Source organism: Sinohyriopsis cumingii, chromosome 2, assembly GCF_028554795.1.
Source record: "Sinohyriopsis cumingii isolate HCF-2022 chromosome 2, ASM2855479v2, whole genome shotgun sequence".
NCBI lineage: Eukaryota > Metazoa > Mollusca > Bivalvia > Unionida > Unionidae > Sinohyriopsis > Sinohyriopsis cumingii.
In genome coordinates this window covers 33,512,334-33,525,729 of record NC_142962.1, presented here as the reverse complement: position 1 = coordinate 33,525,729, position 13,396 = coordinate 33,512,334, and the positions used below count along the sequence as shown (strand labels likewise).

General features: G+C 35.1%; 1 protein-coding gene across 1 annotated transcript in view; it reads left to right on the top strand.

Annotated features, from left to right (window-relative positions):
- The first annotated feature begins 9,719 nt into the window (after nucleotides 1-9,719).
- Nucleotides 9,720-13,396, top strand: part of LOC149804595 (uncharacterized) — an 11,173-nt gene continuing 7,496 nt past the window's right edge. The window contains exon 1 of the mRNA XM_089932864.1: nucleotides 9,720-9,839. The gene's annotated coding sequence lies outside the window, so the exon portion shown is untranslated. The remainder of the gene's footprint in view (nucleotides 9,840-13,396) is intronic.

Genomic DNA, 13,396 nt, shown 5'->3' with positions numbered 1-13,396 from the left:
ATTATTTCACATTTTAGAAATCTTTAGTAAAATCAATAAGCTTTTTTAGAATGTCATCAAAAATGGAGATCTTTATTTCAAATCCTTGTTACATATATCTGATTTAATTCATATTTATTTCAATTTTATTGTTTGTTTGTCAGCTTTAAAAAAAATTATTTTACATCCTATTAAAACATAATCTTGTTTACGTTATTTGGAAACTTTTTCAGAAAATAGTTTCACCTTGACTGATTCAATTGTAAACACATAAAGCTGACCTAGTTCCTGACCTTAATTCAAAATTAGTAACAGTCATGTGAACAAGTTTTTTTAAAATTTATTTTTATTGTGGGAATAATAAACATTTGACCCTCATCCGGGCATCTGTTTTGCGCAGTATTCAGTTTTTATACGATTGTTTTAGAGAAATAATCTCAGTCTGGTCTTAAAACACTTAATGTCAAGTCATTTTCTTCAGTTGCAGCCAGTTTTCGAGCTATATGTTAATTTTTCTTCAGATTATTTTGATTCTAAAAGATTAATTCACTTCTCTGGAAATATTTTTGAGTGCTCATACAGAATTCTTGAACAAAGACATTTCTTAAAATTTTATTTGGATTTCCAAAACTAGAGTGTTATTTCTGGTGTTTCTACAAGGAACTGTAGATAGCCACACTATACAGGATGCAGCATAGGTCATCACCTTCCATCTTGGATTCTTCATCGGGACTCGAACTTGAATTTGTTAGAACATTTCATTATTAGGACTTCTAAAATTTTATTCATGGATTATTCTTGGAGTATTTTTGGATTTGATTCATAAAATCGTGTAATTATTTTTTTTATATTTTTACAGTATATTTCCAAGGACATAGTTTGTTAAATTTTTCAAAGCTTGTTGTTTTCACTCTTTCTTGTGTTACTGTTTATTCGAGTCTAAACACGTAACATAAGAATTGGGGGCTCGTCCTTGGGCTTATTTTGAATTTTGGCTAGAATATTTCAGAAAACTTTGTTTTTTGAAATTTGAATTTCCCTAGTTTTTGAAATCTTTAGTGAAATCGGCAAGTTTTTTCTAAAATGTCATCAAAAGTGGAAATCTTTCTTTCAGATCCTACCCAGGAACAATTAGATCTTTTCAAAAAAGATGAATTGATTAAACTTACCGGAAAATACGATCATTCTGAGGTAAATGCTTTGTTAACGAAACAAGAAATAAGAAATATTGTGTTCCAGTGCTTGGTAGAAAAGAATGTTTTGGATAAAAGTGCTTTGGTTTCGATCAGTAAATCTGTATCAGACTCTGACTTAAAAGTGAAGGAATCAGAATTAAAATACAAGATGGAATTGGAGTTGAGGAAGCTGGAACTGCAGAAAGAAGAAAGAGAAAAACAAACGCAGTTGCAATTGGAAAAAGAAGAAGAACAAATGAAATTGGAAAAAGAGAAAGAGCAAATGCATTTACAATCGGAGGAAAAGAGAAAGAAAGACAAACACAGTTACAAAAAGAACATGCATTTACAAGCGGAAGAAAGAGAGAAAGAAAAACATGCAATTACAAGAAGAACAAATGCAAATGCAATTAGATAAGGAAGAACGAGAGAGAGAAGGGAATATCAATTTAGAATAAAAGAAATGGAACTGGCAAGTGAAAAGCACATTCATACTTCAAATCCAAACTTAAGCTTGGATCTTGCAAAGAATATTAGGTTAGTGCCCCCTTTTAGAGAAAAAGATGTAGACATATTTTCCTCATTTTGAAAAAAATGCTGAAAATTTGAAATGGCCAAGGGAGCATTGGACTCGATTATTACAATGTGTACTGATTAGTAAAGCTAGTGATATTTACCGTTCACTGTCAGTTCAACAAAGTGGTGACTATGATACGGTTAAGGAATGCATCTTAAGGGGTTATGTTATAAGTTAGTCCCTGAAGCTTATTGGCAAGATTTCAGAAACTGTAGAAAAGAAGCTGGACAAACTCATACCAAATTTACTAGAGAAAAAGAACAGTTATTTGATAGATGGTGCTTAACCAAGAAAGTCGAACAAGATTATGAAAGTCTCAAACAGCTTGTATTATTTGAAGAGTTAAAAAAACTGTGCCCATAGTGACATTAAGACTTATCTTGACGAGCACCAGATCGAAACCTTGGAAAATGCTGCTCAAGCTGCTGATGAGTATTCTTTAAATCATAAATTTTCTTTTGTAAATAAGACTTCCACTCAACAGTCTTCTGGCAGAAAAGTATTTCAGCCTAATACAAACCCTTCTAAAACTCAAACTGGCACAACTTCTAAAAATCAAGCTTCTGATAAGCTTGATTCAAATTTTTGTCTCTTCCTAGAGAGTACCTATTGCAAGAAAAAAAGACACGTTATTTCTGATTGCTACGAATTGAAGAATAGGCATTAGAATCAAGACAGACCTATTCCAAATTCTCTTATTTTTAAGAGGTCAAGGTCACAGTCATGTATTGAAAGCAATACATTTGTTGAGTCTAATAAACCCGTCTGATTTTATTATGGAAAATTATGAACCATTCATATTGAAGGGTTCTATGTCACTCTTGGGTGATTCGGCCAATCCTTTCCCTGTTAAAATTTTTAAGGGACACAGGAGCTTCTCAGAGTCTTTTATTGACAGGTATCTTTTCTTCTGAGAAGTCTTCTTCTAATGAGAGTGTTCTTATTCAGGGAGTAGAGTGCGGCTTTGTTAATGTTCCTCTTCATTGTGTACATTTGTCATCAGGACCTGTGAGGGTTGTAATAGTGTACTCCTTACCAATTGAGGGCATTCATTTATTACAAGGCAGTGACCTCGCTGAGATACGGTTGCGGTTGATCCACTTTTAACCGACAAGCCTTTATTGAAAAAGAATTCCCTGATTTATCTCCAGCTTGTGTAGTTACTAGAGTTTTAGCAAAGGAAGCTCTTGAGAATGATGTTGATCAGGAAAGTATTCCTTTAGCTGACACATGTATTGGTCAGGCTTTTGATGAGGTCACTTTCACTCCTTGTTTGGATCAATCAAAGGGTATTGATCACCGTGATCCTCTTTTAACTAATCATTCTCTTTATTCTAATCAGGGTGACAAACGATAATCTCTTGTCGAACAGGAAAAAGATCCTGAGATCTCCTGTTTGTTTCAAGGAGCCAGTAGTGAAAATGAAGCCACAGAAGTACCTGTTTGTTATTTCATTAAAAATGGGATTCTTATGAGAAAATTGAGACCTCCCGAGGTACCTGCTGGTGACGAGTGGTCAACGAACTATTAAATTGTTGTTCCAAAATCGCACAGACATGAAATACTTAGTCTGGCTCATGAAACTCCTTTGGCTGGTCATTTATGATTAATAAGACTTATCACAAGATCTTGACTGACTTATATTCACCAAAAATTGAAAGTGATGTTTGTAAATACTGCAGATCTTGACATTCTTGTGAAATGGTAGGAAAACCCAATCAGAAGATACTTGCATTTGACGAACGATTTAGCAGAATAATGGTAGATTGTGTCGGTCCCTTCCCTAAGACCAAGTCAGGTAACCAATACCTGTTGACCTTAATGTGTGCGTCAGTAAGATTCCCAGAGGCAATTCCTTTGAGGAAGACTAAAACTAAAACAATAGTAAACGCTTTGATAAAGTTTTTTTTACTCAATTTGGCCTTCCCAAATCTCTCCAATCTAATCAATGGTCAAATGTTATGTCTGGAATATTCCAGCAAGTTATCTACGAATTAGGCATCCAATAATGCATGTATTCTGCCGATCACCCTGAGAGCCGAGGGGCTTTAGAAAGATTTCACAAAACTTTTGAAAAATATTATTCAGTCATATTGTTTCCATACAGGTAAGGATTGGGGTGAAGGCATTAATTTAGTTTGCTGTTAGGAAATTAGTTCAAGAATCTTTAGGATTTTGTCCCTTTGACCTAGATTTTGGACATACTGTGCGTGGACCACTGATGTTGTTAAAAGAGAAACTTCTTTCTAATGAAGATACTGAAATTAATCTTCTCGATTATGTTTCCAATTTTAATTATAAGTTGTCAAAGGCTTGTGAGTTTGCAAGAACTAATCTGAACTCTACTCAGTCAAAAATGAAATTAAGGTATGATAAAAATGCAAAGGAAAGGAGTTCTCAGCCTGGTGATAGAGTTTTGGCTCTCTTGCCCATACAACAGAATCCCTTCATGCCAAGTATTGTGATCCTTACACAATTAAAAATAAAGTAAATGATACTCTATTGATTTTGGAGTAACAAATCTTTTGAATTCAGAAATTGTGAATAATCTAGACCAGAAACTTTCACATTTGCAACAACAATAAAGAAATGAACTTAAACAGTTATTATTTGAATATGAGCGCTTATTTCCAGATGATCATACAAGAACAAACAAAATCTACCATGACGCTCAAATTGTAAATTCCATACCTGTTAAACAACACCCGTACAGGATGAACCCTCTAAAACGGGAATACTTCAAAAAAGAAATTCAGTATTTGCTGGTGAATGATTTCATAGAGCCCAATAAAAGTGACTGGAGTTCACCATGTATGCTTGTTCCGAAACCAGATAATACTTTCTGCATGTGCACTGATTATAGAAAGGTGAACAGTGTGACTAAAACAGGTTCATTTCCATTACCAAGTATCGATGACTGCATTGATAAAATTGGAAATGCAAAGTATGTCACCAAATTCGACCTTCTGAAAGAATTTTGGCCAATTCCACTGACGGAAAGCGCAAAGGAAATTTCGGCATTCGTGACTCCAGATGGACTTTATCAATATAAAGTAATGCCGTTTGGGATGAAATGTTCACCAAGTACTTTTCAACGTTTAATGGACATGATTACATCTAGTCTATATAATTGTGATCCTTACATCGATGATGTCGTCATCTACAACGACACCTGGAAAGAACATTTAGAGACAATTCCGAAATTCGTTGACAGACTCACTGATGCAAGTTTAACAATTAAGTTATCCAAAAGTGAGTTCTGCCGTGCTTGTGTAACATTTATAGGACATATCGTGGGACATGGATAAGTTAAACCTATAGATGCTAAGGTCAAATTTATATTTGAATTCCCCTTGCCTATCAGTAAAAAGCAACTGATGCGATTTTTAGGTATGGCTGGATACTATCGCAAATTTTGTTCCAGTGTTTCCATAATTGCTGAACCCGTGACTAATTTATTGAGCAAGACAAACAAGTTTCATTGGTCTGAAAAAATGCCAGGAGACTTTTGATAAGTTAAAACCCATTTTTAAGAGTGCACCAGTTCTTACAGCTCCAAATTTCAGCCAGTCAATCAAACTGCCTGTTGATGCACGTGATGTTGGGGTTGGGGCAGTACTGATTCAAGAAGATAAAAATAGTGTTGATCATCCAGTGTTTTATTTTTCTAAGAAATTAAATAAGCACCAGATAAATTATTCCACAAGGGAGCAGGAATGTTTGGCTTTGATATTAACATCACAACACTTTGAAGTTTACATTAGTTCAGCTCCTTCTCCGATTATTGTGTTTAGTGATCATAACTCCCTTACTTACATCGGCATGATGAAAAAAAAAATCAGAGTTTATTAAGGAAGAGTTTGTTATTGCAGGAATATAATATTGACATCAGGCACATCAAGGGAAAAGACATTTTAATAGCAGATGCACTTTCACGTGTATAGAAATATATTATTTCACGTATACCTTGAATCAGTCATGAGATTTCTTCTTATGTTTTTTTAAAATAAAAACTATTTTATGAAAATCTGAATTATCAATGTAGAATTGAGATATATATATGCCGCTCTTAGAAAAGGGGAAAAATATGTATAATTATGTGTTGGAAGTATTGCGCAATGAGCGTCTCGAGCCACGTACTTTACTTTTTGCAAATACAGCACATTCAGACGAATATGTTAATGAGGGGAATAGGGTGACATGTTAACACTAAGTACACCAGTCCTAACATTAACCTCGTAATGATGAGCGCTTAGCGAGGCAGCTGTTAGTACCATTTTTATAAGTCTTTTTATGACTCGAACGGAGTCGAACCCGCGACTTCCCGCCCCTGCATCCTGGGCATAGTTGTAACGAAGTGTTTATTGACATCAGGAAGTTTCTAATTCGTGACTTTCTTGGAAATTTATATTTTTTGTGCTCGAAACATGGCAAATGTTGCTATCATTAGTGCAGTGATACGCTACATGGAAGTCATTTTGTGGAATAACGTGGACTGAGGAATGAACACTATGGTTGGTAATGCAAGAGTTTTCATTTGCAATCGCACAACTATATTTGTTTCAACCGCGGCGGATTGTCGGTGTTTGACAAAGTTGGAAGAAGTCAGTTTGACATAACACATTTCTGGTTTTGCAGTAGCACTTGAGAGTTTGGTTTTGTGCGGCCATTTAAGTGTATTGCCTGTATGTCCAGAGCCCTGTCAGATAGCTCGACGTAGTGTGTGTGTGTGTGTGTGTGTGTGTGCGTGTGCGTGCGTGCGTGTGTGTGTCAAAATGTTTTGTATGGTGTTATAAAGTTTGAGAGACCTTAAGTTGATTTATGAGTGAATTTTTATTTTGTTATATATCTGCTGTTGTTGTTGTTGTTGGATTTTATATCAACTCCGTCAGGCACAGCAGAAGACATCAAGGTTTTCTTTTTAAAAGTAGTTCCTATTGCGTGGACACAATGACTGAGACTAAAGGTCTGAGATAACCTGACTGAGATAGGAAAAGTAAGGTTAGCTAAACAGGTACATTCCTCTGTCGCAGGGGTGAGAAAATTTGTTTCAATAAAATTCCAAATTTGATATCAGGATCTTGTGAAGATGTTAACTTGAACACGTTATAAAATAGTTTGTTTCCAAATCTGGTTTAAAGGAGTTTCTCCAGTATTTATCAGTAATGATTTCAGTATTCATCATTTATAACACTTAAAGGAAGAAACGGACATAGTCTGGATTCCTCTGTTCAACCACTAGAGCGTTGGTTTCTTCGAGGGACTATTGTTACATGTTACCATCGGATGGCAGTTAAATTACATTTTGTCCATGTACTGTTAAATTTACTGAGCTAACTCTGAATGGTAAATATTCCTTGCTTGTGAACTATTGAAATATCGGGAATACATTTTAAGAATACCCTAAACAACTCTACATCAGTTGTACAAACGTGTGCCCAAGAACAGTTTAAACCTTAATTCGGCACGCAATCGTCTGGATATTTTAAATTTGGAGAAACTTTTATTGGCAGTCAATAAATCTCAAACGGGCAAAATCATTTTAAATGTCCTATGCTGTATTAAGAGGATTAAGTTTGCAAATGATTTTAAGTAAATCATTCTGAGATAAATTTCAAGGACATCTTAAACCGTTAAAACCGACTAAACGTTATTCGTGACATAAATTATTCAGCTAATTTGATAAATACTTGGAGATTGTTATACCAATCTTGAGTAGATTAACAATCGTACGGAAACCACATAAACTCTGAAAATATCTTAATTAGCACTCGCCTCTCTTATCAGTTTTTCTCCACTATTGATTGGAATTTCGTTCATAATTTGGTGCGTTGCCTTCTGTTGCGTTTCACCAGACGGTGAACTTCGGTTACATCCGCAACCGCCGCTGTAATCTCTGTACTCGGGATTTAGTCGCTGCTCTCCAGCCTAGGTTCGACCGTGTGACGTTGTTCCGGTCAAATCGAATCTTGTCGATCTGTATTCCATCCTCAGTTGAATATTCCACCGTCTGCGGGACCTGTACCTTGGTCGGCATTGCATGCCATCCTCGGTTGAATCCTTCCACCGTTAGTGGGGAATGTACCTTGGCGGGTATACATAACAAAACAGATCTCGACAAACGGAATCCGTTTGGACTATCGGTAGTTAAAAGTTCGGCAAAGGTGGCCCAGCAATCGCTGCTTCGTTCGCAACACTATATTGTCCTGATTATTGGTATTCCAACACGGATAACAGTGTTCATGTTAGACACCTTATGACACAAAGTGGAAGCACGTACCTGACATTGACGTCTCAGATTAAACGTTTCCGGTTGGCGTAGGCGTCTTATTTCATGTGATGGATGTGAAAATCTTTCAGTTATACATATAGAACAACATTCCGGTACACAATTCGGGTGGTTTTAGAGTCTGTTAGAGTATACATCTAATAAAAATGCATTAACCCATTAGCAGAAACGTCGGATGATATCTAAGTATACTCGTAAATCTTGTTCAGATTGACTCAAAAATATCAAGATTAGACGAGACAGAGGGGTTTGTTTTACAATTTCTGGAGTGTTTCTCCTTGCAACGAATTTTCTTGTGCTAAATAATCACTTCGTGCCTAATCTTAGTTATTGCTGGATTATAAATATGGATAATATGATAAAACTCATTTTAAACCAAAAGTTCGAACATGTGGCGATTGGATTTCTTTCCTAAAATGGATGAAGATTGCAGGCCTTGTTCTCTTTACGTGTATATTTTGAAACGTGATATTGCCACAACACTCTTTGTAAGATAACGTACGTGTTCTGAACAAACTACTTCAAACAGTTGCCTAATATAATGTTTCATTGAATGGATGCTCATCCCTTTACTGTCAGGCCAAATTTCTCGTCGTTCATAGGATGATTTTGAAACATTCCCTTGTAACTGACACATTACAAAAAGTACATTGTCAACATTTTCTTAATATAGAACCGTTATTACAAACAAGCTTCAAATCAAAGACCACATCTTTAGAATTTCTTGTCTGTATTTAGGAATATATGTATTTAGATATGTATTGAAGGTTGTGGGGGTGGGGGATGGGGGAGCTGGGAGAGAATATTAGGTTGGATGAAGAATGAGTTGTATATCCACATTTTCAAAATGAACAATGAATACTGGAGAGAGAGAGAGAGAGAGAGAGAGAGAGAATTAAGTTAGATTCAGCTAAATCTTAAAATCTGTATATTCTTAACAGATAATAGGCATTGACGCTTATCTTGGTGCAATAAATCATCATACTTTTTTACGGATGATTTTGGTATGTTAGAATATATTGCAACATAGGAATGTGTATTGAGACACGATTCCTTCTACGACACTTCATTAGCATTGTAAACATAGCAACATCTATTGAGATACAATCCATCCTGCGATATTTGACTAACATTGCATAACACTGGATTGTGTATGGAGATGGGACTCCTCCTGCGACATTCACTAGCACTGCATAACACAGGAACGTGTCTTGAGATACGATTTTCTAAGACACTTTCCTTGCATTGCATAACATTAGAACGTGTACGGAGATACTATTCCTTTTGCGACACTTCACGGACACCGGATAACATTTCTCCACGTAATGAACGAATATATTTTCGGCGCCTGTTTGCTCTTTGGTGAACGGCGCTCCAACAGAAGGCAAATATGAAGTATGATATACTAACGGTTGTACTGTCATGGTAAGGCAAATCGTCCGTGAGTTAGCTTTATCGTAGCTGTGCTTGTTGCGTGGGTTTTGTCTTGTGTATTAAACTAAAAGACCCCATATAGGGTATGTGAGCAGCATGTAATATATATGTCCTGGAAATGAAAAACATGCTTTCAGATCGACGTCATGACGTCACTGTTTATACTATTAGTCGTCAGGGCAACGTCAAACCAGTCAACAACATGGCAGACATAAACAGATGCACAGAAAGATATCTGACAGGCGTTTTAGGGCTTGATCAAACGATTGCTAGCCGAATTATTCGTTACAAACGTAAAGTAGGAACTTTGAAACATATTGATGAGTTACTCAGAGTGAAGGGAATAACGAGACACATTTTTGATCTGATAACATCCAATTTACAGGTTTGTAAAGGAGAGGAAGTATCGTAGTATGGTGTTTTTTCATTGCAACTCATTTTTCGTCCAGGTATGTTTGTATTGTTCTCTGTAATCTCTTCTTGAGCAGTTCTATATACTCCTATCGCTAGTTCAAAGATCGTAAGTTTCAGGTAACGGTAGCTTGCCATTTATTTTATCTTTCGGTGTGTCATAATAAAAAAAAAAACAATTTGAAGAAGAGCGGGGTTATGGTATTGAGATGTAATGAAGTGAACAGTGGAGCCTTCTTCTCAGTCCTCAGTGTTCCAGATAAATATAACGTGGTCTTGTACATTAATGGCAGCCATCTTCTTCCCACTCTCTAAATGCATTGATGTAATACCAGTGAACTTGATATAAAATAGAAACGCGACACATACAAACCTGGCGCATATCTGTTCATTGTAAAACTTAATATATTGATCTCCGTTTAATTCAGTGTAGCAGGCTTCCTCTGGTATCAAATGTTTATTGTACATGCTTGTGTATATGGCGGCTGCTCCTACAATATAACTTGTAAAAAAAGATAAATCTGAAGTAAATAATGTTCATTCAGAATCGACATTTTTTGCAGCTTTGTATTATTTATTTAGGACTTCGATCGCTAAAATTATTGTTTTCTTTGATCTATATTTACTGTGGTACATAAAATCATGCCCTACAGTAACTTGAGTCACCAGTTCTCCTTATGTGTTGATCGTAATGCAATGAATAACCAAGCAGGGCCTGTGGAAGAAGGAAAAAAACGAAGTGAAACGAAACCGATGGGAGCTGTAAATGCTGACAAAAAATGAAGTTCGGTGCATATACACAGTCTATATTTTATGAACTCCGGATCCTTTATGCATGAAAATTCCACTAAGGAAGTGCCAATTTAATTATCACTATGTGCTTCTTTTGAATTATTTTAACTTAGACTGCCATTGAGGACATAATTAAACCAATCTGCATTTTCACCAGTTATTCTTTAACATAACATGAATTTTAAAAGGAATGCACAAGCAAATAAACGAACAAACAGACGTCCAACATTTAAGAATGCGAACGAACGAATAAATACATGAACAATAATGGAAAATGGAAGAAAAGAGATGAATGTGAGAAAACCGAAATATAAGAATGAACAAACAAATGAGGATGAACATTTCAAGAATGTATGATCATGAGATCATTAGATAAAAAGAAAACGCTCGTTTTCATTCACATTATTACGTGGATGTTTGAACTATAGTGAACCAGGAAATGTTGTTAGGCGTTAGATCTACCAATGCTATTAGATCATTTTGTTGGAGATCTCGATTTTAATTGGTACAATTAGCAAAAATGACGGATCTTGCCTTTGTATAAAGGTTTAGATAGCACTCAAAAGTTTCATTTGATTATCATTTGGCGGTACAGTTTTAACACTAGAGATGTGGATAAGCTGTCCCAAAGTATATTTATAATTATTTGCAACGGTGTCATGAATGATATGTCCGCCTAAGTCAGGCCTTCTGGAGCATCAGTTTTTTTTATTGTTGGGTTTGAGATTAAGTTCAGAGTCAACATTGTTGGAGCACCTGCTTGGTAATTCTCAGAATAGGCTTTGGCACACAAAAAAGTTCTTTCATGGTCCATTTTCCATTGCTTTTTGCGTGTATGTGTGGTCTCACTTGTTATGTCGTTACCACTGTCATTTCCACGATTTCATTTGGCATTCATTTTTTGTAATAACGTTAGAGTTAAATAAATTTTATTAGCTGTTTTAGGGTGGGTAGGTGTGCAACAAAATGGATGAATTAAAATGATATGATGATAACTAAATAGTGGTTAAATCACACAGATTGGAAATTAAACTGACAGATGGAATGTCAGACTGAGAATTTAATCTGATAAATGGAATATCGGATTGGGAATTGAATCTGATAAATGGAAAGTCAGATTGGAAATTGAATCTGATAAATGGAATGTCAGACTGTGAGTTTAATAAGGTAGATGGAATATTGGATTGGGAATTGAATCTGATAGATGGAATGTCAGGTTCGAAATCGAATCTGATAAATATAATGTCAGACTGGAAATTGAATCTGAATGTTAGTTTTGATAAATTCTAGAAGATGAATATCATTTTCTATTTCATTGTATTTGTATCTTATGAAGAAATATATACTCATGGATTGTTGGAGAAAACTTTAAATTTCTAAATGTTTTAATTTGTTGTCTAGTTGTAACGTATGTATTATAAGGAAGTTAAGTATTTTTTATTTATGAATCTCTTCAAACGAAAAATAAATTAGTTACTTTAGTTATGTGCCTAGATTGTCCCATGAAACAAATTAACGAATACACCATATTGAAAATTATAATAATTTGATGCAATATTTTGTTACAATATGCAAAAAGGGCAATTCATCATACTGTTCCGATTTTAGGTTATTGTCATAATGTGCCTCTTAGAACTGAAATATGTTTTGCATTATCGTTCTAATTTTTAAAGAAGGAAACGTTTTCTTGTGAATATTGTATGTATAATATAATGTAATGTAATGTAATGTAACGCAACGCAACGCAACACAACACAACACAACACAATATAATATAATATAATATAATATAATATAATATAATATAATATAATATAATATAATATAATATGAAAAATAATATAATATAATGTAATATAATATAATGTAATGTAATATAATATAATATAATATAATATAATATAATATAATATAATATAATATAAATTCATAAGTTAGGGCTGCCTGACACCAGTGTATACAAGTTAATTAAGATTGTAGGTATGGGACAACTGACCTATTGCAGTATAATTATTTCATGTTTGTTATGCAAATATTTTATTGACGCAGTCTCTCAGTCTTGCGAACATAAAAAATATTTACATGCTTATGATTCCATTCTATCGCAGAGGGTTGAATTTTCCATCCAATGCGGTGCCTGTGGTCGCAGGGACCATGCCAGATACCGTTTAGTGCTACAACGTGATGTCCCACGCAGTCACATTATCCTGACACCAGGCCGACCAGTCTTAACACTAACCTCTTAATGCTTGGCGCCAAGCGAGGCAGCTGTTAGCAGCTATTAGTACCATTTTTGTAAGGCTTTGGTACGACATGGCCGGGGGTCGAACCCACGACCTTTTGTGAAATATTCCGATAACTACTGTATAGATAAGAATTATTCTGCATGTTTGATTTTATGTTGGTGCACCTTGCCTGATCAGGTGAAGCGTTGAGGATGGGGTGGTGAGGTGCTCTAAAATTGCAAAGGGCCCAGACTTTCCGCGAAAGGGAACCAAAGTAAAAGTGTACATCTCTTTTTACTCGAAATGTGCATAATACCCAATATGCGTGCACAAGAATAAAACGACGGTCAAATTTCAAGTGGCTGTACGTTAGTGTGGGTGTGCCTTTTATTTTTTTTATTTTATTTTTTTTTGGGGGGAGGGGGCGACTTTTGCAATACAGGATATTTAACCGAAGTCTAAAATGTTAAACTTTGTAGCAATTGCTATTTTTAGAATTTTCAGCTGAGTAAAC